At 41.6% G+C, this 26290-nt stretch overlaps 1 protein-coding gene across 16 annotated transcripts in view; it reads right to left on the bottom strand.

The window, feature by feature from the left end:
* The window catches only part of ADNP (activity dependent neuroprotector homeobox), a 44236-nt gene that overhangs the window by 13635 nt on the left and 4311 nt on the right, over nucleotides 1–26290 (bottom strand). For 5 of the 16 annotated variants that reach the window (XM_083446743.1, XM_083446750.1, XM_083446751.1 and 2 more), the window contains one exon: nucleotides 16862–16938. The exons of 8 other annotated variants lie outside the window; for them this stretch is intronic. The gene's annotated coding sequence lies outside the window, so the exon portion shown is untranslated. Of the gene's footprint in view, nucleotides 1–9; nucleotides 2857–16861; nucleotides 16939–26290 lie in introns of those variants that run through there. 3 more of the 16 variants (XM_083446747.1, XM_083446755.1, XM_083446754.1) reach the window with 3 other exon arrangements.

Here is a 26290-nt window from a genome sequence, read left to right as displayed (position 1 = left end):
CACACACACACACACACACAAAAACTGCAGCAGTACTCACCCCTATGTACACATCCCACTCCACTCCCATAACCCATACAGCATTCTCATAACTAATCAACAACTTGGCTTTTTCAAACTCCATCAGAACCTTAAATCTGTATTTCAACTGCTTGCATCAGTATCCTGGCAATACTTACAACTTAAAGCAGTGGCTGAATCTTAATTCTCACTTTGGGCAGAGTTTTAAACATTCTTGCAATTGTACCCTAGCATTTGGCTGCTGAAATATATTGTGCCTGGAACTCTTGAAGTTATCTAGCAGTGAGGAGATGTGATTCTTATTAAAATATTTTGTGGGGTTTTTTTTACCTGTTTTGATAGCCTGGGCTCCTTTCTAAGGAAGGGCAGGAGAGAAAATAAATAAATGCATCAGCTGTCCCAAGCATATGACAACTGCTAAAGTTGTTAAAATATCCTTCTATGAGCCCATAGAATGATGCATTTGAAGAATGTACAGTGATACCTTGAGTTACAAACACCTCGGGTTACAAAAGCTTCGGGTTACAAACTCCGCTAACCCGGAAGTAGTACCTCGGGTTACAAACTTTGCCCCAGGATGAGAATGGAAATTGTGTGCCGGCAGCAGTGGGAGGCCCCATTAGCGAAAGTGCACCTCAGGTTAAGAATGGTTTCGGGTTAAGAACGGACCTCTGGCACGAATTAAGTACGTAACCCGAGGTACCACTGTAATAACATTAAACTGCTCCTTAGTGGACCTTATGTCTTAATGCGATTATAAGGAAATTGAGAAGGTATTTGATCAATATCAGGTATGAATAAGCACACACAATAGACTTTCTGTGTTAAGAGTTCACCACTTACCATAATTATGACAGTAGCTGGAGGATGGCGATTTACAATCTGCTGTTTGTACTTAGGGTTGTGCATAAAATTACAAATGAAGCAAAAACCAATTCTAGAAAATTCGTATCCTCAGAAGAATAAAAATGTATATTCTATTATCAAAATTGGGACTGTTTGCCCTCCGAATTGCTAACAGAAAATTCAGAATTAACACACAAGGCCAATAAACATTCAAAAGTTGAAAGAGCAGAACCCAAGTCTTTCTTTTGGTTCATATTAAGTGGAGAAACAAATATATTTTGTTTCTACCATGCAACAAACCAGCCAACCCTCTTATTGTACCTGACTTGCAATACATTATACACTTCATCACTAATGTTCATATGCCTGTGTCACCCATGAACTAGTCTCCCAACAAACATTCTGGGTGGAATTCACCCAACCAGCCCTATCAGTGGAAGCACTGCTCAAGGACTTCCACTTGTACAACAGGGCTGCCCCCTCCCGCTCTTCCCCCAACACCCCCCGAAAAAAATTTGCCCCCAGCTCAGTGCAGAGGAGAGAATGGTTAGAGGAGCGTGACACTGAATTCCACCCACTACATTCAAAGAGTCTCATAATGGCACATGAGCAATCTGCAGCCTCTGGCTCCCTCCCCAGCTGATTCAACCTCCCTTGCCCCCACCCCTCCTGCATAGCTGTTTCCAGTGCAAATAATCCAGGATGTGCAAGATGCACACAATGGCTTGCTCCCTGAATTCCCAACATATGTGCCCTCCTTTTCTCACTGCACAGATGAAATATTCCCAGCAGCTTGCAGCAGGGAGGAAGATGTTATTGGATCTCAGTGCTCCAGGAGAGAAGGCTTAAACCTCTCTCTCTCTCTTTCCACTGGGGGGGAAGGATAAATACGAGAGACTAAGCTGGGGAGTATGTGGGTGGGGGGAGCCCAGGCCATGCCTACTACAGCCATGTGGCCCATAGCCCACCATGGCATGCAGTCTTTGGGGACAAGGAAATTGCCCACCCCTAAAGGTAAAGGTACCCCTGCCCTTTACGGGCCAGTTGTGTCCGACTCTAGGGTTGTGCGCCCATCTCACTTAAGAGGCCGGGGGGCCAGCGCTGTCTGGAGACACTTCCGGGTCACGTGGCCAGCGTGACGAAGCTGCAGCTGGCGAGCCAGCACCAGCGCAGCACACGGAAACGCCGTTTACCTTCCCGCTATAAAGCGGTACCTATTTATCTACTTGCACTTAAGGGTGCTTTCGAACTGCTAGGTGGGAAGGAGCTGGGACCGAAAGACGGGAGCTCACCCCGCCGCGGGGATTCAAACCGCCGACCATGCGATCGGCAAGCCCTAGGCACTGAGGTTTTACCCACAGCGCCACCCGTGTCCCTACCCCTATTTTAGTACAATTGATGAGGATCGATTTTTAAAAGCCAAAGGGCTGTCCATTATGTATCTGACTGTGTGTGTTTATGAACAAGCCACCTCTGTGCTGCCCTTGTAATTTCATTCTTATAGCTGGCAGGATTGAAAGTTTTGCCTGGGGCATGTAGGAGATATTTTATACTAGGTTGCAAACACTAAGACCTTCCACAATGCACCTGCAGAATCTGGTTCATTCAAACCATGAAGAAGTGCTTATTTTGAAAAGCAGCTTGCCTCAAGCTAGAACCACCTGCTAGGCAGATGTATGCCCACTCCTGCCCTCACTCCTGTTAGATGCCCTCTGCTTTCCAGACAACTCAGCAAAGTGCATTGTTTAAACACTAGCAAGTTCTGGTGAACTTTGTTTTTAAACCAGTTGTAGCTACTGGTCTTTGTAGAGCAGGGGTGGGGGGTGGGGGTCTCAAGCCCCGGGATCAACTGCAGTCCTCTTCATCTGCCCTTTGAAACTCTCAGTAAGTCAGACTCCTCGCTGCCTCTGCTCCACCTCCCTCAAGTGTTTTCACCTAACGCAACAACACTAATGCATGACCAGTATTTAGGGCATCTTCATACAAAACAGGTCACTTCCAAGAACATGTTTGGCCAGGGAAGAAACAGACATTCAGAACGAGACCACACTAAATAAGGTAGCTTAGAAACCTGCATAGTTGTGAAGCACAAAATCCACACTTGGCAGGAGAATTCTGACTATCTGAGCTTCTGAACACTCCAGTAAATGTTTAGTTGTCTGGTAGATTTTGTACTTATCAGCAAAATTGTAGTAACTTTTTCTCCCCCAACCCTCGTTTTAGGATTTTTAAATTTTTGTTTGGGATTCTATCCTGCAAAACTGAAGGACTCAAACCTCTCCCCCCTCCAAAAAAAGCTGTCACCACATGTTTACAAGTGGCCGCTCTGGAAAAAAATATTGTGCAACCGATTGCCTAATGAAGCAGGTTCCCATGGAATACAAAAGTGTTTCCCATTCACAGTATAAGTATCAGCTCTACCTTATTATAATTCTACCGCAATTAAAAGATTATACACTTGCACATGAACATTTCATTTTTGTGAGAACGTATTAATGTTCTTGATCTGTCTGTAATTCACAAACACATTGACCATCTGGATAAGAAGTGAGCAACCACATGCATAGTGATCTGATTAACAAAGGCCAAATGCTTTTAAAAAAACAACCAACTTAAGATGTTGGAGTCAGTGAAAAAAGGAGCTGCTTTATTTTTGTGCTCACAAAAAGTTATGAGGGCATATGATCACTTCATAGCATTCAGAGGATTAAAGATTTTAGTGCACGTCTCATTCTGGTTGTGAGTACAGTGGTACCTCGGGTTAAGAACTTAATTCGCTCTGGAGGTCCGTTCTTAACCTGAATCTGTTCTTAACCTGAGGTACCACTTTAGCTAATGGGGCCACCCACTGCCACCGCGCTGCCAGAGCATGATTTCTGTTCTCATCCTGAAGCAAAGTTCTTAACCTGAGGTACTATTTCTGGGTTAGCGGAGTCTGTAACCTGAAGCATCTGTAACCTGAAGCGTCCGTAACCTGAGGTACCACTGTACTGTGATTTTCATCTCTGCACAACTGGAGATAGAAGCATCTTTACCTTCATGGAGCATTTTGCTAATAATGATACAAGTTCACTTGTGAAGAAGGTGGCTGGTTTCACTGAATTAGAATGGTTCAATATGACCTATATTCACAAAGTGCAACTGGAAAAGATGAGTTACAAAGCAATAATAGAATCACAGAAGAGACCCCTATGGTCATCTAGCAAACACCCTGCAATGCAGGAATCTCAACATGCGGTCCCCAACCCAACTTGAAACCATACTGGACCCAGCTTAGCCTTGAAGCAAATGAAATAACTGCTCGTCCTGTGCACATTTCTTCACTACAGGTCCTGTTAAAATTCCAATCTAGAACCCAAAATCTTGCGCTACATTGACTGCCTGGAATCAACTCTTCTCTGAAAGTAATACAATGCATTCTCTGCTTAGAATTCTGATCTTGCTTTGCGAATGCTCTTGAAGAATTGAACCAACAGCAGAATTATTAGACTCCCAATTCTTCTCAAATATTTATTTAATACACTTTGATGCGGCCTTCATGGTCAAACAAACTGGCTGGTGAAGAAGAAATGCCCTCAATAGTTGTTTGTTACCAAGCCTGGAACTGAACTCCAGGCACAGGTAATGTAAGCAAGATAAAGAAAGGGATTAGCAGGGAAGGGAGAGCTGAGCAACAATCGGACAGGCTTACCGGGTCGCCAATCTTTTGGGATCAGCAGGTACATTTTGAATTGGAAGGTAGCGCTGTGACTGCTGGGGATGGGGGTAGCGTAACAGAAAACTAGAGAGAGTCCAGTCATTGCTGCTGCTGCTGCCCCACCTCATGCTTCCTGTGAGATGTCATCAGTGTCCTGCTCATCCTGACTGTGGCAATCACACAATATTGATTATACCCAGATCCACACGCTGATGCTGTCCGTTGCTGTCTAATATCAGGGAGCATTCCCCAGGAGGGGGAAAAAAGCACAAGGTGGCTAACCCACTCCTCACACATGCTAACTGTATACACACCACAGACACACAAGTATCTCTCTCACACATACACTTCACCACAGGAGGGGAGAGTGCTCTTGTGCTCAAATTCTGCTTGTGGGTTTCCCACAATGACTAGATAGATCATTGACCTGATCCCATAGGCTCTTTTTTATGTTCACATTTACAAAACCAAACATGCACCTCTCCCATCATAATAGGAAGTGCCTATTATTATTATTATTATTATTATTATTATTATTATTATATTTCAAGCCCCTCCACCCCAGCAAAAACGCACAAAGGCCTGCAACCCGGAGCTTGCTGGGCTGGAAATCCCTGGTCTAAGTGATGTTGAGAGAGACAAATATCCTAAATACAAATATTCTGAAGAGGATTTAAAAGAGGCTACAGCCACATCAGAAAAAATATGGAGGTTATGATACAAAGCTCATTAGGTATCTCATTAATGAGCCTTGGTAGTAAAAATGGGGGGGGGGGAATAAGGGAAAGGATTTAAAAGAAAACTACCATCATACAGTGGTACCTCAGGTTACATACGCTTCAGGTTACATACACTTCAGGTTACAGACTCCGCTAACCCAGAAATAGTGCTTCAGGTTAAGAACTTTGCTTCAGGATGAGAACAGAAATCGTGCTCCGGCGGCACGGCAGCAGCAGGAGGCCCCATTAGCTAAAGTGGTGCTTCAGGTTAAGAACAGTTTCAGGTTAAGAATGGACCTCCGGAACGAATTAAGTACTTAACCCGAGGTACCACTGTACTGGATAGATGATTTGTAGAATGACACTAACACCCTTTGGCCAACTCAGATAACAGGCAAGTTTAACAAAATCCCTACACCCACTGCCCATGAGAATTTCAGTGAAATCTTCTCTCCTCTGTGATAGTTTTCTAATGCAATTTCTTTTCTCATTAATTCAAAGAGAATGTTTGAAACAATACACACCTTACCCAAGGAGAAACTGATTCATCTGAAGAGGTGTATGGAAAAGACTAAGAAGCCTACCCACCTCATCTGAGGACTGAATAGTCTCTAAAAAATACCCAATGAGAAATAAATATTGAGGGTCAGTATCTGCTAATGCTGAGAAGTATTAAGGTTTGAGAATGGGGGTCATCAAAATTCCCAGTGATAAAGTCAACTGGTAGAAATAATAGAATTGTAGTCCCCATTGCTCCATAAAAACCCATTCAATTTCCTATTTTCTAGGTAATGCTACTGAAAGAGCTACACAAATTTACAGTATTTAACTTTAGTCAAATTTGTGTGAAAGCTCTCTAACGGCACATAGGATCTGAGGTAAGCAGAGCTAACAATCATAGGATTGTGCAGATGGAAGGGGCCACAACCCTGAGTTGCATAGCTGAGTCCTGATACCACCATGAGCATAATCAAAGAATTGTAGTCATCGAGTCCAACCCCCTGCAATGCAGGAATCTTTTGCCCAATGTGGGACTTAACCCACAACCCTGAGATTAAGAGTCTCATGCTCTACTGACTTTGGTCTTTGGAGAGATGCTACCAGTCAGAGTAGAGAATTCTGGGCTAGATCTATCAGCAGATCATTATCTCTGTACTGAAAAGAAGTGCCAGTCTTTCTTCAAGCCATCTATTCTAGGTTATGGCTAGTGCTGGGCAGATAACTCTAGCATCTCCTCTTAAAGAATTTCAGGTAGCAGTGACTGGGGAAAAACAAAGAGAACTACAGTCAATCAGAGCAAGGAAATACTGGGCTAGATGGATCAATGGTCTTAAAAGTACAAGGCAGATTCGAAAGTTTCTTGAATTGGCAATATTCAGCACATCAACCACCATTAATTTATACGTTTCAACATTATTTTTGCAGTTAGACATGATCTAATGTATATTTTCAAAGACAACTTCAGATAATGGATTGTAGCAAGGATGTCTCCATAGATCTAAATGAGATGGTTCATTAAAAGTAGCCTCCTTCTTTACAGACCATCTCAGGTACTAAAAATGGCAGTGGTGGTTCTGGCACCCTCAAGATGGTGGTAGTCCTAACGAGAGCATTCCCTGTGGCAGCCTCAAAACTGGAGGACTCCTTCCCCCAGAGGAGTGTCTGGCAATGCTGAAGATGCTCCTCTTTACCCTGGCTTTTGACACCTGAGATGTTTATTTTCAGGACTAACCCTACTTTTTTGCAATTGTTTAATTGCATGTTTTTAAACCACTTTAAACTGTATTTTTCATTGTTGTAACCCATCCCGGGACCTTATTATAATTAATAATAATTTTTAAAAAACAACAGAAGGAAAATCTTTTTTTAAAAAAAATTGCACTTAAAAAAATCAGATCAATTTAACAAAATAGAAGCCTCAGGTAGGTAGGCTGCATTGTCTGAAATAGTTCTGAGAATCTGAAGCATCTTGGGTAATAGCTTGGTTCAGCTACTTGTCAGTCATGGAATATTCCTGGTCAGAAAAGCTTTAAAACACAATCATCACACAACACCGAGGGAAAATGGAGCTGTTTTTAAGACGGGTAGTTATAACAGCTACAAGGCCATATACTAAATGATTTCTCAAGAAACCACCTAAAGTTTCAATTCAATTCCTATTTAAAATGTTGTTCTGGCACTATCCAGGTCCAATTAGTTCCCACTGGGAGGAGTCCAATCTGTAATCTTGCATTCACAGAAAGGCTTTTGATCCAGCAGAGGTGATCCAGCTAACAGGAGAGCACAGGAGATTTCTGCTGATTTCCCCCATTCCCCTGCTGCTCTCCATACCACCTCCCAACATGTTCTGGGTTGCTCCCCCCAACTCTGTGGTGCTGATTTGCAGGGGCGGTGGCACTGCGGAGTCACAGGCAAGGGAAACTTGGCAGAAGGCGCCCTGACATATTCCATTAATAGATGCCTCCACTGAACCAAAAGCCCTTCCATGCGTACAAGGGCACCAACTGGATTCCACATACTGTCTTTAAGAGAGGTCAGGGAGACAATTATTTTGAAAACGTTGAAGCAACGAGTGGAAATTAGTACCTTCCTAGAATCACAGAATTGTAGAGTTGGGAGGTATCTCCAAGGGTCATCTAGTCCACCCCCCCGGGCAATGCAGGAATCTCTAACAAACAGACCTCCATCTAATTTGAAACCATACCAGTCTCTGCTTAGCTTTGCAAATGTGCTAGCAGTTTTTATTGTTTCAAATCTAGGTCCGTATAGCCGGGAACAAGTGGGCCTGTAAACACAAAAATATACAAGTGTTTGCAGATCTCCACTTACGGTATATTTATTCCTGTATAGAGCTCTTTCATTTACAAAAGGGGAAACCGAAACTGAGCAACTTGCTCAAAGTCACAAGACAGTAGATTTTCCCTTTGCTCTGCCAGCTGCAATGTCTTGTAGTCAGTTTGTGGGTCCTGTTTTTAAGAACTGGTTTTAACCTTCAAAGCCCTTAAAGCAGGGGTGAGGAATCTGTGGGCCTCTAGATGTTATGGAACTCCAGCTCCCATCAACCCCAGCCAATGTATTCAACAGCCAGGAATAATGGCAGTGGTAATCTAACATCTAGGGAGCCAAAGGTTCCCCATCCCTGCTGTAATGCCTAACAGCCAGGCTGCTTGAAATATCATCCTTTTCTCAAATATACCTACCCAATCCTTAAGATCTTAGTCAGACATGCTGCTCTGAGGGACTCTCCCAAATGAAGTGAGGTGGCTGGCAACTAGGGCCTTCTTTGGTGGTGGCACCAAAGTTATGAACAGCCTCTCACAAGAGGTTTACTGGTGCCAAATGCATGGTCTCTGTCACCAATTTTGTTTCTCAATTTTGTAATTCAGGTTACAATCAATCAATCAATCAATCAATTCCATATGGCGGGTGGGGACCTGATCACTACTTAAAGAATCAAAAACTCCCAGTTTTCATGCATTCTCACCAAACCAGATGAAACTATGAACATGTGGGAATTAAATGCTGTTTTCACTATGTGTTTTTGTCTTTGAATGTTTTATATTGTTTGTAATTTGATTCTGTACATAACTTTGAGGATGAAATCCTAAATACACTTGGGAGTAAGTCTTGCTTGTTTCTTGTCTTTATATCCCACTTTTTTCTCCAGGGAGTTCAATGTGGCATTGCATGGTTCTCCCCCTCCTCATTTAATCCACACAACAACCCTGTAAAGTAGGCCAGGGTGAGAAGCAGTAACTAGTCCAAGATCACATAAGGAGCTTCATAGCTAAGTGGGGATTTGAAACTCTCCCAGGTCCTAAGTCTGACACTCTTATCACACAACAACCGGCTCTTGCTAATAGCAAACATGCATAGGATTGCATTGCACATATGTAATTAGAAGTCATTTACTTTTGCCTCTTGGTAGGCATTCTGCTTACATTAGTAATACTCACAATAGTAGTGCAATTAGATAAATGGTATTGCCTGCAAAAAAAAGAACCAATTTCAACAAATACAAAGTTGTTAATATTTTCATAGTGACGCTTTGATAAAATAATCTATCATATGCTAAACTGTTTACATAGTAATGATTTCTGACCTTATGTAGACATTAACAACTATTGCCTACTTAGGTAAGAGTTGGACTAAAGCCAGCCACAGCCAAAACTGTTCAATGGTCAGTTGGACTGGGTGAGCTTGTAAATCTTAAATGAAAGTGTAGCTTCATTATATCACTTACGAACCAGCCTAAATATACAAGTTGCATGGCAGTGCTTAGCAAAGTTGTTCAGGCCCTATATGGATTACTTTTTCTTTTTATAAGCATTTCATATTATACCTGAAACATTACAAACTGTTAAAGGAGCAATCTTTAAGTGCTTGATTAAGGTATTTCAGAAATTGCCACAGCAAGCCGAATATAAAAGAACGGGAAACCAAATTCATTCAACTTCATTTCAGGAGCACGTATTTTTAACAAAGAACTCCTTTGCATAAGCAAAATAAAGGCAAAGGTAAAGGGACCCCTGACCATTATGCCCAGTCGTGGCCGACTCTGGGGTTGCAGCGCTCATCTTGCTTTATTGGCCAAGGGAGCCGGCGTATAGCTTCTGGGTCATGTGGCCAGCACACCTAAGCCACTTCTGGCGAACTAGAGCAGCGCACGAAAACGCCGTTTACCTTCCCGCCGGAGGTATTTATCTACTTGCACTTTGATGTGCTTTCAAACTGCTAGGTTGGCAGGAGCAGGGACCAAGCAACGGGATCTCACCCCATCGCGGGGATTCGAACCGCCGACCTTCTGATCGGCAAGTCCTAGGCTCTGTGGTTTAACCCACAGCGCCACCCACGTCCCATAAGCAAAACAGATTTCTCCTAATTCTCAATCCCATCACTTGCGTAGAGTAAAACTAATTATTACTTATTCTGAAAACTATTGTGTCTTCTCCATTCCTCCAGAGTGTCAAGCAGACATAAAAAGAGGTGAGAAAAGGAAGGAAGGTGGAACAAAACTCAATGAACATTACATGAAATGTAATCAGACTCTTTTCAAAGCTATCACTATCTGTTTCTGTTTCTTCATATTCATCACCATATTTACAATGGACTTCTAAAAATCCCTAGATTGAACCAGACCTCTACTGTTTGCGTCAGTTTATTTCTTGATTTGGTGTATTTCCACACCCACATCTTTCGCCTGCTGCAGAAGCAAGAGGTACCAGGGGCTGTGTTGTACAAAAAGCTTTGCCACCATGCTGCAAGAGTGGTATGCTTGGCAGAATCCCAAACTACATTTCTTGGCCAAATACCTGGAGATGTTCTGTACTCTGCAACATCTGAAAGTACCGTCCCAAAATCAAGCCCTAAGCGTGCTGTGTGTTTTGTAGTCCAGTCAAATGCAGAAGCAATGTTATCATCACTTACATTTCTGCCTTTGAATCCTGGGTCCAACATATTTGCAGCAGCGTGAATTATATGGAAACAAAATTATGTAGTTCTGTACTTTCTCTCATTCTCAATCCTTCAATGCATAGAGAAGAGGACAGAAGCAAATGCACCAACTATGTCAACAAGAGAAAGTTCGCAAGCAAAGAAGAAACTAAATCTTTCTTCCTTCTCTTATGACAATAGCAGTGCCTTCCAAGAGGCAGAAGTGCATCTTTGCTTTTCAGGACCAATTTGTCCTCACTGTATAGATAGAAATTGCAATAATCTGATACTGTACATCATCTTACACAAGACTTCCTGTTACAGTTTTAGAAAACATTTTGGTGCAGTAAGTATTTGAAAACTTAGTCTTAATTTTTTTGTCCATTTTAAAAGAAATTATTTCATAATCATTTCCCCCATTTTTCAATCTTTTTGGGGTGTGGAGAATGTGACAGGTTTCTTCCACCTCAAGAAAGAGCTGTGTGGCAGGAGAAATCCCTTGCAAATTGTCTGATCTGTCTCCAAATTTGACTTGGGGTAGGATTGGGTATTTCTTGATAGGACTGCTGTCCAAGACAGCCAGAATCTGTGTAGACAATCTGGTGAGTCTGAAAAATCTGCATGTGAAAGCCCATCCCTTGAGAAGACTCTGAAACAACTTTACTGGAACATTGTTTTAAGCTGCCATTTATTATGTAAACAAGCTTCAAAAGCAGTATAAAAAACCCCCTAAATAAATAAATTTCATTACTGGACCTCAGAGACTGAAGTACATAGGTGACTCAAGCAACATACCCAAGCTGCAGTGTGCACATAGGGGTTTTAAAAGGACCAATTTGCATTCAAAACAAATGCACCCTGAGGTTAGGGAATTTCACTTCTTCAGTGCAAGACTTCCTCAGGATAATTTCACCTTCAAAACTACAGCAGAGACTATAAGGTCAGAACAGCCTGACTAGGGACTTTTCAACTATTATAGTCATGACTGAGACAACTGGAAAACTATCTGTTATCAGATGGCTACAAATCAACTCAACTGTCAAATTCTGCAGTGTGAAAACTTATCTCTTGTGTATCCTAAACCTTCTATCCGTTTCAATGAGTGACCCCACGCTTCAGTATTACAAAACAGGGGGACTTTGTCTCTACTTTCTTGATCCCACTTCCCCTTTGAATGTCTCTGCACCATAAAATTGGCAGGAATTTTTCATCCCAACATTTAGACCAAGCTAATGGAGGTAAGATAGTGGCATTGTCCTCCCACGTTCATTATGATACAGGAAACCACAAACAGTTGTTAAGAGAAAAGCAAGAATGCACTGACACAACAAAACAAGCACTAGAAAGTATGCAGCTTTAATCTAATACTATTAATTGGACTGAATTTCTTAGGGGGAAACCGTCTGCGGCTCCTGCCGACAGACAACTACTAGACTGTGGGTGCCAGAACATGAAACACTGAATTGCAGACTGTGCTGGCTGGTTAAGAACAGTTTATCACAGCAAGTGCTTTCCTTCCACTACTTCCTGTGTTTATCTGGAAAAAATGTTGTAATAACCTCCCATGGAAAAGCAACATAAAAAGCAGTTCAGTTCTTAACTAGGTTAAATCAGTTTATACATAATAGTTGGTATCATCAAAAGGCGGACCCAGAAACACCTGAACAGCATAACTGCTTAAATAAGGCGAGAATGCTCTAAATCCTAAATATAGCCATATCATTTCATTACAGATTGATACCTAAAATTGTTCTAGTAAAGCAGAACCTGTCACTGTGCTGCACTTCACCACACCTTAAAAGAAGCAGACAAACCTCATCTATCGTAGCTACCCCTCTGGAAATCAACTTATTAAACAGTAAACCAGACACATAGCTTGCATTTTATAATATCAACTTTTCCAGTTTATTCCAATTTAATAAATATGTGTTTCAGTCAAGATTACAGCTACAAACTAAAAGACAAACACCAGCATGGAAAATGAGGTTCACTCTTCAAGAATAACCACGTTTTCTCAAATGGGACATAGTAACTGGAACTGCAAGACCACATTGGATGAATCTCAAATTCTGAACCTAATTGAGTCAATTCGCAGTGATTCAGACCTGGTCTGAAGCGAGTTATTCTGAACCAATCTGGAGCTCAAAATGCTCTCTGAGAAAGCCAAACAGCCTGGTCTCAAAGGCTGCAAAAAAGGCAAACACTACCACATAAGGAAATTGCCAGGGAGGTGAGGAGGGGACCTACAGTTTACTCAATGGCTACTCTAGCTTCCAATCAAAGGCTAGAATTTCACCCAACCCTTTCTAATCAGAGTGCTCACAGGCATGGGTAGCAAAATGTCAAAAGCAGCTGCTTTTGTTCAGTTTTCTGACTATTAATTAGCAAGAGTTTGGTGGCATATGTTCAGCCTGTCCTTTGTTTATCCTTCAGTACCCTACCCAACTTTCTTATTATATATGACAGTGTATTTCCCATCCTTATTCATTTATTCAGCTTGTCTTACCTGAACTACTATAATCTCAACTGGGGCAACTGGTACCTGTTGTTGGCATCTGTCTGTCTCAAGACACAATGGAGTGTGCTTCTGGGGTGAAGTCAAAACCAATGAAGAATCACACAGTCTGCCAGGATTGTTTCTTGGGGTTTACTCCTGAAGCCTTTCTCACAAATGAGTATAACCAACAGGGCAGTGGAGGTTTTTCTTCTCCTAGACGGGTTATCTTCCCAGGTTGACAAGCCCCACCTGCCCCTCACTTCCTTCCATAGCACATGCTGAAACCGCCTTCTTGACCATTTGGCCCGCTATTGGTCTTGTCTGCTCAATTCGTCAGAACCTGTCTTTGCATGCAGGGCACATCCCTGACTCACTGAGGGTTTGAGACCCATCACCTACCCTCAACTGGCTTAGCCATCCAGCTGAAACCATTTCCTGGGATGTGGCCATTGTCAAATTATGCAGTTGGAACAAGAATGATCTCTTGCCTACCTTGAATCCCCTATCAGTTTCAGGATAGACAAGAGATAATTATTTTTCATACTGACACCTTTAGTAGTTGTTTAGTAACCTAGTACCAGATAGTTTTCCAGTTCCCCAATTCAGATCATAATAGTTTAGGTAAGCCTAGTCAGAGGAGCACTGCATTTGGGAGGATGTGTCTGTTCCCAGTAACAGGAGCAATTCTGGGTCCTGGGCAACCAGACTGTACCGTCCCCTTGATACTGGTTCCTCCACCCTTAGCAGTGGGCTAATGCCCTCCCACTGCTGTGCTCCTCTTTCCAGGAGGGAAGAGAGTAGATAGGAGTCCTGGGAGAGGCTAAGTACAGTGGTGCCCCGCAAGACGAATGCCTCGCAAGACGGAAAACCCGCTAGATGAAAGGGTTTTCCGTTTTTCAATGCGCTTCGCAGGACGAATTTCTCTATGGGCTTGCTTCGCAAGACGAAAATGTCTTGCGATTCTTGAGATTTTTTTTCGCTCCCCACCCCCTTTTTCTAATCCGCTAATCCCTTAAGCCTTTAATAGCCGCTAAAAGCGCTAATCCGCTAAGCCGCTAATAGGGTTGCTTCGCAAGACGAAAAAACCGCTAGACGAAGAGACTCGCGGAACGTATTAATTTCGTCTTGCGAGGCACCACTGTACTGGCCTTCTCCAACCTGTTTCCTGGTTTCAGCACCCACTCCAATGTCATCCTCCACTCCTGAGCCCAGCACCACCACGGGACTCATGACACTACTAATAATCTTGGGGGTGCAGGAAGAGGAAGCAGCCTCAAGTCCTACTTGCATTTTATTTCCTTTAGTCATACCATTTTAAGCAGTCCACCAGGATTCAATTCACACTTACTTACAGGAGCACTGCAGTTGCTTTCCCACAGTTCCAGGAACATGTACAAGAACAAATGCAAAGATAGAGCTAATGTTATAGTTCATTCACATGTTACTGTTGCCCAGGACAACAAACTCATGGCAAGGAACTACATTAGCTGCTCATGTATATACACATTCCTGTAACAGCATGGGATTACATTTCAGGAAATAAACTCTCGCAGGTAAATGTTTGTTTACAAGCCCCAATTATCAAGAAATATTGGGACTCAATAGGACCAAAACCACAAGATACCAGTGCTGCTGCAGATCAGTGGGCAACAGCTGACAAAAAGGGAGGTTAAGAGACCCTTACTCCAAGCCTCTTCTTGAGTTACCACACACTTCATCCCTATTTAATTACTGTGTGGCTTGGGTGCTACAAAATACAGCAGTGGTACCTCAGGTTACAGAGGCTTCAGGTTACAGACTCCACTAACCCAGAAATAGTACCTTGGGTTCATAACTTTGCTTCAGGATGAGAACAGAAATCGTGCTCCAGTGGCACGGCGGCAGCGGGAGGCCCCATTAGCTAAAGTGGTACCTCAGGTTAAGAACAGTTTCAGGTTAAGAGCGGACCTCCAGAACGAATTAAGTTCTTAACCTGAGGTACCACTGTAGTTTCCAAAGTCTACAAAAGCAAAACAGTATCTCGCCAGAAGTCATTACAGATAAATATTCTATGCTCTGCTCTAGCATATGCAGCAGTAGGAGTCATTTGAGAAAAAGACCATTTATTTGCCTATTGCCTAAAAGAATACTTTTGTCACATTGCTTCCTTCTAACTTCGTTGTTTATTATAAAGTTTGTTGCAAATCCCATCTTGAAAACATCCCCAATGAATTGGTGCCAAAGGTATTCTGGAGAAATGATCAATTACAAGGAATATAATATCTGTGAGAATGAAGATGCAAAAATGAATTCTTTAGTTTAAAAGAAAGCAAAGGTATTTATATTCGTTCATAAATATGGAACTCAAACTAGGAAACATTTCAATTAAGCTTTCGAACAGGTGCAATTACATCTCTGTTTAAAATGCATTAACTTGGCAACTTCTTTAAGAGCAACTTCATTCAGAGACACTCAACCACCTGGGCTTCAAACACTGCTTATTTATAAAGGTGACTCAAGTATTACTATGCTGCTAATAGGTTTTCAAATCTGCTTAATTAACTTCAGCCAGTCATATCACTTTCTACATACATTGTCGATTTCAGGGTAGTAACAACATATGTGGAACCAGCCTAGATTTCAAACCAATGTTTCTTGAAAACTAAGGAACCTTAAGGATTGTTAAACAATACTGACTGAGACTATGTCACTATGACAGGAGTTATAATGCAACATGGCCTATTAATATTGCATATTATTTCCTTCACAATTTGGTTGTTAATCTCATTGCTTCCCTGATTAACCTTCAGCAGCTTCAGGCAGTATTATCCTTATCTATTTGTTGCCTAATTGTATTGCCAAGATTGGGGTGGGTCTTTTGGTTCCAAGGTTTTGTACACTGGGGTCAGAGATGGTTGCATTCTTCATTTACTTACAACTCTATAGGTTGCATTGTATTTGGAAAAATAAAGATTTTTTATTTAATAAAAAACCCCCAATTGTGATAACTAGAGGGACATAGCTTGTAGTTATAATCTTTTATACAGTGCCTGAGTTCATATAACATCAGTGGCACCCCTCCATTACAGCTGGCTTTGTGCAAGCAGCTTTGGGAAACAGAAATTCTCTTCTTTGCACCACGTTACTTAGCTCCCAGCAAGTTATCTCTGCCAGCTTTTCGTATAGCCAATGAAAGCCCATGTCCCAAAGAAGGGGTCAGCAAGGTTTACCTCACCTGGGCCGGTTCACTCCATCAGAGATCCCTTTGTGGGCCGGATTGCATGCGCATGTGAGCCCGCAATTTCCAGCGTTTGTGCAGACACAATTTCCAGCGCCACGGAAGCGAGTCCCCGTGCCGCACTGGTTTAGCGCAGCAAGTGGGGATTCGCCAAGTGGGCGACTCGGTTCGAGGGCAGCTCATGGGCTGGTTAAACAATCCCCGTGGGCCACTTGTAGACCATGGGCCTTAGGTTGCCTACCCCTGTCCCAAAGTAACCATTCATCTACACACCACTTGGGTGCAGTACCAATTCTTGAACATTTAAAAGTCTCTTTTCATTATTCAGGGCACATAATACGGACATTTTATGTACAAAATTAATGGTGCTTTGGTTTCAGACTTATTGAGGACATTTTGTGCAAAAGCTTCCAAAAAATCATTGTCCTTACCGAACCTCCCACTTCAGCGAGTATTACACCTATTATGTGAGGTCACAGCAGAGGCATATGCGAAAGTTCATATCCTCCTAAAGAAAACCAAGTGTTAAATAAAATTAAAGTGAGGTAAGCCTTAGAGTTATGGTTGTGACAATTAGTTCTAAAAGCATACTACAGTAGAAAGTGGCACTATTAAAAAAAGTAACTACTTGGAACAAAAACATAGCACACTAGCCAATCCACATCTGCCAATGCAGCAAAATACTTCGTTGAAAATTAAGCCAAGGAGTTCATCTATAAGCATACTGAACACTTAAGTATGCAATAAATTGGAATGTTATCAGTCTTATGCCACAGTCCGTTCATTACTAGCCTACATTTTAAGCAAAATCCAAAGTAGTACTTATAGCAGGGTAGCATCTCAACATATAATTTTTAATTTTTTTTGAGATTTTCATCAAAACACTGACTCGTATACAGGTTGAAGTAGCTTCGGGATGAATATTTTCAGGTTGCGCTCCACGGCGATCCGGAAGTAACGCAGCGTGTTACTTCCGGGTTTTGCCGCTTGCGCATGTGCAGATGCTCAAAATTACGTCACGCACATGTGCGGAAACGGCGAAACACAACCCGTGCACGCGCATCTTACATTCACTTCAGGATGTGAACGGGGCTCCGGAATGGCTCCCGTTCGCATCCAGAGGTACCACTGTACTTTTTCTATACATTAGCATGCCTTTAGTTCTACTTTTCTCCACTGCTGCTCACAGCACTTAAACCTATGCATGCTTAAGTTAATAGCTAACTAATTCCCAATGCTTTCAGAGAAAGCACCAACAGGAAGAATTTGTTGATGGCTATAATCCTATTCAGGCATTTGGGAATAATGGCTGTGGGCTTAAAGTGGGGAGAGGGACGCAAAACCTGCCCCCAATATCCTTGCACACACTGGTTCCACTTCAGAGCTTTCTATATTCAGCACGGAAGTCTGAAGGGGATTCTAAGTGCATTTGGGCAAGCATGCTTAGAATCCTCCCTGGAATCAGAAAGCCTTTACTTGAGACTGTCACTTCAGATCTTCATGCTGACCATGCAAAGGACGGAAGTGGAACCAGCACATGCAGGGATGTTCTAGCCAGGTTTGTGTGCATGCCCTCCTCTTTCATCCCAAGTTCACGAATAGGGCTTCCGAATGCACTATCACATCCCAGTAAGTCTTCCATAACTCTCTATGTGATGCGGTTGACAGTCCCAGGCAATGAAGGGATAGACTATTTCTAAAAGTTAGTCAACTTTGTACATAATGACATACTTGGTCATTAAAATCAAAATAAAGATGTATCTGGAGCACAACAAGGACACATTTCATAGAAACAATCATCTAAGTACAGTCATATTTTAAAATAAGCAGGCTTTTGTCTGTAAGTAGTAAGCAGGCTGTGGTGCAGTTTTTCTTGTCCTTTCAATGTAAGTTGAAGAATGTCTGATTTCCATAGAGATTATAAAAGGACAGAAATTTTACAACTGTTGGAGTACGGTCATCCTAAAGTAAGTGACAACCAAGTGATTCCCCCTTTCTTTTGGGGACAAGAGGACATTTCCAATTAAAAGGGCTTAGGACTGAAGTTGGAACTGTTAGCATATCTACATGCAGTAGCGCATTTTTGTAGCAAGAGCATTATCAACTTAAAGAAAACCACAATCCAAAATCTGTACAACAAAATCCGTACACCTTATGAGTAGATAATGTCTACAGAACTTGCTAATGGCTAAACAACTCTACTGACTTGCGACATGCTTAATTCAACAAGCACTCCTCATGACTTTTTTTCCTACCAAAGAATGCAGAAATGATCACTGCTATGCATCTGCTTCTACTGCAACTTGCATCAGTTACTTATTCTAATATCAGTTCTGGGGACTTAGGCTTAGTTACAGTAGGGCATGGGATCACTGATATTGTTCCAATACCATCATGAAAATATGAGTTTGAAGCAGGGATTTGAATTAAGTAAGGGAAACAAGGCATTCTGGGAAAGGTTTCAAGGCATAACGGGCAACAGAAGGTTCAGGAAGCAGAATAGCTTCAGATAATGGTGACACACTAGACAAGCAAATACATCTTGCCTGGACTGGCTCCATGAACCATTCAAGGTAATAGAGGTTTATGTGACTTGCTGAACTGGGAACATTAACTTTCCTTTTGAAATAACAAAGTTTCTATAGAATATATCAAGCCTGTTGATCAGCATTCGAAATTTGCCAGGCACATTTTGCTCCTGGCTATTGGCCATGTGTGACCAAGTGAAGATACCCAGACACCAGGATGGCGCCCAACATCTGGAAGTGCATGCCTGGAGATCCTTGGATCTTGCCTGTTTTCAGACACTAACCACACATCCTGTAGAATTCTATCTGTGATATTTTATCTGCATAATCAGAATGAATTTCAGGAACCAAAAAGTTGTATTGAAAAATACAACTTTCAAACTGTCCGGCCCTAAAATGGCAACTAGGCATTCCATTTTGGTGACTGTAATCCTGGTTTAAGGAGTCATTTGGTGACTTGCTTATTTACCTGAGTTTTTAACACTGCTGTTGATGTAAGCACCGAACAAACCAAGACCGTTCATGAGATTAGATTTAGGTCATCTGCTTACAAGACTCGTCCATTCAAGTCAATCTGTTTTGTTTACATGGCACTATAGCATATATGACTACGGCATGGTAGCTTTAAAACCTTAGGTGAAATTTAAACGCATGAGCCAGGATCCAGAAAAAAATTCTCAAGCCCAGGAATCCAAATTGTACTAGCTACAATTGTACTAGTGCCCCAACAACTCATTCCCCCCCCCCTTTGAATGGATTACTCCTTTGTCTCATCATAACCCACTTCTGAAAACCCACTCAGTTGCAAAAGTGGTTTGTTACACTGCAGGGGACAGGGGCTACTGCTGGATATAAACATCCAAAACCACTTTGAGTTTCTGGAACAATTCATGGTTCTTTGGATATTGGTCAGACCAAAAGATATTCAGTCTATGAAACAATAATTTCAAAATGTTCAACAGCATATATTGTACATTTTTAAAGCCACTCTGAAAAGGTAAGCATAACCCCATATAACCTTCACCTTCAGCTACTCCAACCCAAATCACAGTAAGCTGTTCCAGTGTTGGAAATTAGCCAGGTGCCAGGAGCATTTTGCAACTGGCAGAAGCCTAATTGCAACCATGTGGAGATCTCTGGATGCCAGGCTGGCAACTGACATATCCATCTGCAGGTAAGCAGAAGAGATTATTCACTGCATTTATATACCACCTTTTTCCTCTGAGTAATACACGATTCACCCCGCTCCTCCACTAATCCCCAAAACGACCTTGTAAGGTAGCTTAAGAGGCTGTGACTAGCCCAAGGTCACCCAGTGAGCTTCATGACTTTGAACACTGATCTCCCAAGTTCTAGTCCAACACTCTAATCACTACACCACACTGGCTTCCTAAAGCACTTTTGCTATGGGGCAGCTATATAAATTAAGTAAGTAAATAAATAAATATGCGGAAAGCAAAATGCCACTTAGAGAAGGATCTGAAATATTTTCCTTGAAGCTTGAATTTCTTTTATTCTGGGTTGTTTTAGTTGATGCTTTAATGTGTGAGATCTTTTCTTTAATATATATGGCAGCATAGAAATGAAAATAGTAGTAGTAGTAATAATAAAAATATTACTTTTAAAAAGAATGGTGCCTAGACATTCGTTTGTGGCAACTGTAACATAGGTTTAAGGTGCAATTTGGTGATTAGGTTATTTATCTGAGTTGCTTACACTGGTTCTACATACAAGAAATATATTGATGTAGGAGTGTGACACTCATTGTACTATGGAACAGTAACATTTTAAGGAAACACTGGTGCACCCCCTCAAAGGATCATCTGGATCAGAAATTCATTCTAATAGCAAGTACTTTACTTTGAAGCCGTCTGGATAAAAGCTACCACCATCCTGCCACAAGTTAAAATTACTTTTAAAACTCATCAATTTCACTCAGCAACACTGCATGCTTCATGAAAAGGCATTTGATTACCATAAAAACATCACTTCAAAACGGAGAATGCACTTGCTACAGTCCTAGTGTATGTGGGGGGGGGGGCAATCCTCTCCCTCTGTCTGCACATGTATTTTCTGAAAATATGGGTATTAACCATTCACAGTGAAATTAGTTAGAATTACCTATAAACAAAACCCTTATAACTGTGTAAAAGTGAAGTTAGTTTCAGCTATAAAACTGAACTTTGCTTTTATTTTGAAAGACAAGGCAAAATAAGCTTCACTTCTATTTAAAGAGGGCTCAACCACTAGTTAGAAAGTTTTCTAAGAAATTACGGAGTAGAAGCACTATTCCTTCAAAAGTTTTTATTGACAAGCACATGTTTGCAAGAGAGATGAAGCTTGTAAAGGAAGCGCCATATAGGCCAAAAGACTGCAATTTTCAAATTGTCGCTTAATGTTGAAGGGTTTAATCTTTTTGTGCCTTTGACACTATTGGTTACTTCATGTCCCAGGGTTACTGCTCTGCTAGGAAGCCTTTTAAACAGAAACGCGTGAACTGTTATTCGGCATACGCTTTTAAAGAGGAATTACACTAACTCCGAGGATTCCAGTTGCAAGTTTATTTAAACACTTCCCTTGGAATTTCTGTGACTACCCAACGCTCATGAAACCTTCTAGCTAAATACAGAGGAGGATGGAAGGATGAAAGCTTACACTCAAGCATGGGCTGGGCTCAGGATTCTTGGAATGCAGAAAACCCTATTGGCTTAGGCACTAAAGTATGTTCAGCACCAAGGTTATTTTACTTGTGAGCCACAGGTTAGACAATTGCTGGTATATCACCTGATTGCCATGTTAAAAGGAAGGACTTTGATGAAGGCTTCAAGGCAGACATAACCTACAAAGACCACCTTCCTTTTTTGGTCTAGTCTTCCCATCTGTTCTGCAGCCTAGCAAACAGAATCCTTTTGACTCACATACATTTCTCACTCATGGCGAGTTCTGGAATTTTCCACTGGCAGCTGACACGCCATCTAGCGGGCATGCATCCTAACTTCTTAACAGAAAAGGAATTAACTGTTTCCTTATGAAGCACTAAGCTGCAGAGCAATCTGTATTACGTATTACTTTTCACGAAGCTATCACACTGATTGCTGTGGAAATTAAAGCCTTGTATTTCCCATCATGTCAAGAGGAAAACATGCAAAGTCTCTTCAAAATGTAGGCAACTTTGTTATCAGGTCACAATACATATTTTTCATCCCTATGAACAGTCCTTTACCTTTGCCAATTATGTACTTGCTTAGACAAATACATGGGTGCAAGCCAAGGGAAAACACCGCCATGAGCACTTTCTGTCAACTCTACCTGTGACTGTTTGTGTCACGGGGGTTGTACTGAAGGACACACAACAGATATGAAGATAACTATTGATGCAAATTAAATACTAAGGTATCTCAAACCGTTGTGACATAAGCGGCGGGGGACGGGGACGGGACGTCCACACAGACTTTCTGCTACCTGCCTACAGCAGGGATGGGTAACAAGTGTTGGTCCAGATATTTTGGACTACAACTCCCACCATCCCCGACTGCCAGCTGGGACTGATGGGAGCTCAAGTCCAATAACAACCGGAGGGTCTTAGGCTTCTGTGAGATTTTGCACTAAGAAAACAAGGCAAGCTGCTGGTCTCATCATCATTATTATTTGGGGGGGGTGCAGCACTGTTTAGGAATACATGTACGGAACTGCAATAAGGTGAAGAACCTTGTGTACTGCAGTGCACCCTATTCTAACATATCATTAATCTCGTGCATGCGCATAACAGGCACCTCTGGTTGCGAATTCCTCGGGATCCGACCGAAGCTCCGGAACAGATCCCATGTACAACCAGAAGTACCACTGTACTAGTCTGTTAATTCAGGGTTGCTGTGACTGTAATTATTTAACATACATAGCTTTGGGCACTCATGACATGCTAAATAAATGCTTGCTTTAAATTACTGGTTTTTAATTGCTGGCTGCTCTGAAAGTCCATTTAGGGTTAGAGAGCAGGGTGGAAATCCCTGTAAAAGAAGTAAAATACTCAAGAGAACAATTTAGCCATAGGTAAGTACTTTGAACAGGACAGTTAGGCATGAGCTTAAGGCTGCAATTCTACACACTTAGTGGGGCTTAGCTTCCAGGTAACTGTATATAGGATGGAATTGGCAAAAGATCCCTGCATTGCAGAGGGTTGGACTAGATAACCCTTGGGGGTCCCTTCCAACTCTACAATTCTATGAAATGCATGCTGAACTCCCAATCCAAACATGTACAGCTTCAAACTGCTTACCTTTGGCTGGTTTGTGCCCTACAGTTTTATGTTGAACGCTCAGACTTTCATAATTAGCTGTCTGGGTGCTTTACTAAATAGTAATAAAGACAAAATGCAAAAAGTAGCTTGCCATTTTTTTAAATGGGCGGGAATCACCTAACCAGCCCCATCAGCAGAAGCTATGTGCAAGGACTTCAGCTTGCGCAACAGGGCTTCCTGTTCATATGCCCACCAAAATTGGCTCAAGGGAGGACCCTCAGAATAGCAGGCAGGGAAAGAGGGGAGAGTATTTGAATTGACATGCTGAAATGCTTGGACACATAGAGCAACTGGAAGAGTGCAACACTGAATTCTACCCATTGTTGTAAACATTTTACTATACTACTCAATACGCTTTCCTAACAAATTTTTGCCCAATGTTGAAATTAAAGGTGGTTTTTATTCATTTCCATGAAGGAAATGTTTTAGTATCTTACTGACCAAACTAAAGAGCTATCTATTTCCAGTATTCTATTCCTGATAGTGGTAAGACATACATCTCTGTAAACGTACAAGAAGGCTTGAAAACAATGTCCATCCTCTATTTGCCCCTGATATTTGCTATCATTTAGCTATAAATGGCTAATAACTACTGGGACACCTGTCTTACACAAAGTACTTATTTTGGCTGTAATCACTGCTTAAAGCCACTTTATCCTAACACAGTATTTCTAACAAGAAAGGAACCAGAAACAATTCAGAACACATCAATGTTTCTATGTATATCAATAGGGCATACGGTACCTAGTATAGTACTGTAATGATTTATGGCAGCAGAAGAGAGGGTGTAAGAACACGTGGAAGAAAAACAAAACAAAACATTATGGAGCCACTATTTCCTATGAATTAGAGTAGAAATGCCAGAAGGAAAACCCTAAATGTTAGACCATCAATTGCACAGTGGTACCTCGGGTTACATACACTTCAGGTTACAGACTCTGCTAACCCAGAAATAGTGCTGCAGGCTAAGAACTCTGCTTCAGGATGAAAACAGAAATCGTGCTCCGGCGGCATGGCAGCAGCAGGAGGCCCCATTAGCTAAAGTGGTGCTTCAGGTTAAGAACAGTTTCAGGTTAAGAACGGACCTCCGGAACAAATTAAGTACTTAACCTGAGGTACCACTGTATGTTATTTCCCTACTGCTAAGTTGTGGATACTAAGGACAAATGCAAAACCTAGAAACTATAAGGTACCTAATAAGTGTGTCTAATGCTGCAGTGGACTTAAGAAAAGTAGGCATACTTTTCACGGCATAGTAAAGACCAACGTAACTTGGGAGCTACAAGATGTCTGACTTCAGAAATCTAACCAGGGGGAAATCACAATGAAAGAGTTATGGTACGCATTCCTCTGTGTATCCCTGGCCTTTATGCTATCAAGTGCCTTGGCTAGGTCTGATGCAAAATTCCCAGTCCAAACTATGGTTTACTGAAACAGGAATAACTGATGACCTCAAGCACTTCCTTTCTCTCCCCACCCCTTGGCTATAGAAGACACTTCCTGGTTTGTTAAACCCATTTTCCCATGATGTCTGAACTGATCATGAGTTGCAAATTTTCTCTTAGGGAGTGCTTCAGCCAGTTGCATGGGGTAACTTATTTAACAAACAAGAACTCCTGCAACTGGGTATGTGACGAGAGGAGTACTGTAGAGAGAAAGGATTCAAACTCTCCAGCAAAAAAGCTTGGATGATTGTGTCAGACAGGAACATTGCACATGCACCCCTTAACAAGCAAGCAATAATACAGTATATTCCCCTCTTGGACCAAGTTGTGGCTGTTTCTTATAACGCACCCATAAGCAAGTATTATTGCAAACAGGATAATGGAATGGATAGTTGGATCCAACAAAAGTTGTTGTGTGTTTTCATGTCCCGTGGTGACAACAACAAAGAAAAATATAGATCAAGAATCAAACAGGATAGGAACAGATGAAGACAGGCACATGGACAGTAAATAGGCTATTGAAAAAGACAAATAAAACAGAAGAAGCTAAAGTGTAAGACATTCACTCACACATAGCTGATTAGTTTCAATACTCTTTGCCTTTCTTCCTTTTAAAATACAGTGCAAATCTTCAGGGCTTCAAGCACACTGGCTTGGAGCCCTTAACTGAGCAAATCCCAGTAAATTCAAGAAGACTAACAAGTAACTGTGTACAGTACATGATCACACTTTCATACTGCTTAATACTTGTTTAATTATTTTGAAATCACAATACAATTCCAGCTTGTTCTGTTTAATAAATATAGATAGGTTATATTCAGATATGGAAGCTAAAAGCAAAGTATATAAACACCGAATATTATTTGATAACTACACCGATCTGACCATATAAAGTTATTTACTGACAGTGGCTTACTTCAGGGAAGCATAAGGTTGCATTCAGTAGTGGCCTACTATCAGAATAACTTTAAGACAAAACACACAATTTTCACCAAACCCCATACTAATTGCAGCCCTCTACATCATATCCTACTTTGCACCAGGGTCCTTCAACCCTCATGATAAACTTTTGAATGGGATAGATGTCTTCACTTGCTGGAGTGTACTGGCAAAAAATCAGGTGCTCTGTCATATACACAGTTCAAGTAAAATGTTTATTGTACTTCTATTTTTGGCCTTTCAAGTGAATTGTAGCACAATCCTATTCATGTTTACTTGGATGCAAGCCTTACTGAGTCCCCCAGGTAAGTGTAACTGCAGCCTGACAGCAGATCTTCAAACCTGCTACTGATTTTTTTCTGCTTTGGTCTTAATGTCCATTTACAATCCATCGAATAAGAATAAGAATAAAACAATGCTGCATTTTACAAGTCAGATCTGCTTGACTATGCAACCCACTACAATGGGTAATAACTCTTAATGTCTCAGGCAGAGGTATTTCCCTGCTCCGATGCAGAAGATTCTTCAACTGGAGAAACAAGGAATTGCATCCACAGCCTTGTGCAAGAAAAAGATGTACACTGCTCTAAACTTTGCCACCAGCAGCCTGCATCATAAAACAAGGCTGTACCCAGGATTTTTACCAAACAC

The sequence above is a fragment of the Podarcis tiliguerta genome (genome assembly GCF_965153285.1).
Source record: "Podarcis tiliguerta genome assembly, chromosome: 6".
Taxonomy (NCBI): domain Eukaryota; kingdom Metazoa; phylum Chordata; class Lepidosauria; order Squamata; family Lacertidae; genus Podarcis; species Podarcis tiliguerta.
Note: the sequence above shows the minus strand (reverse complement) of the source record. Positions and strands in the feature narration are given on the sequence as shown.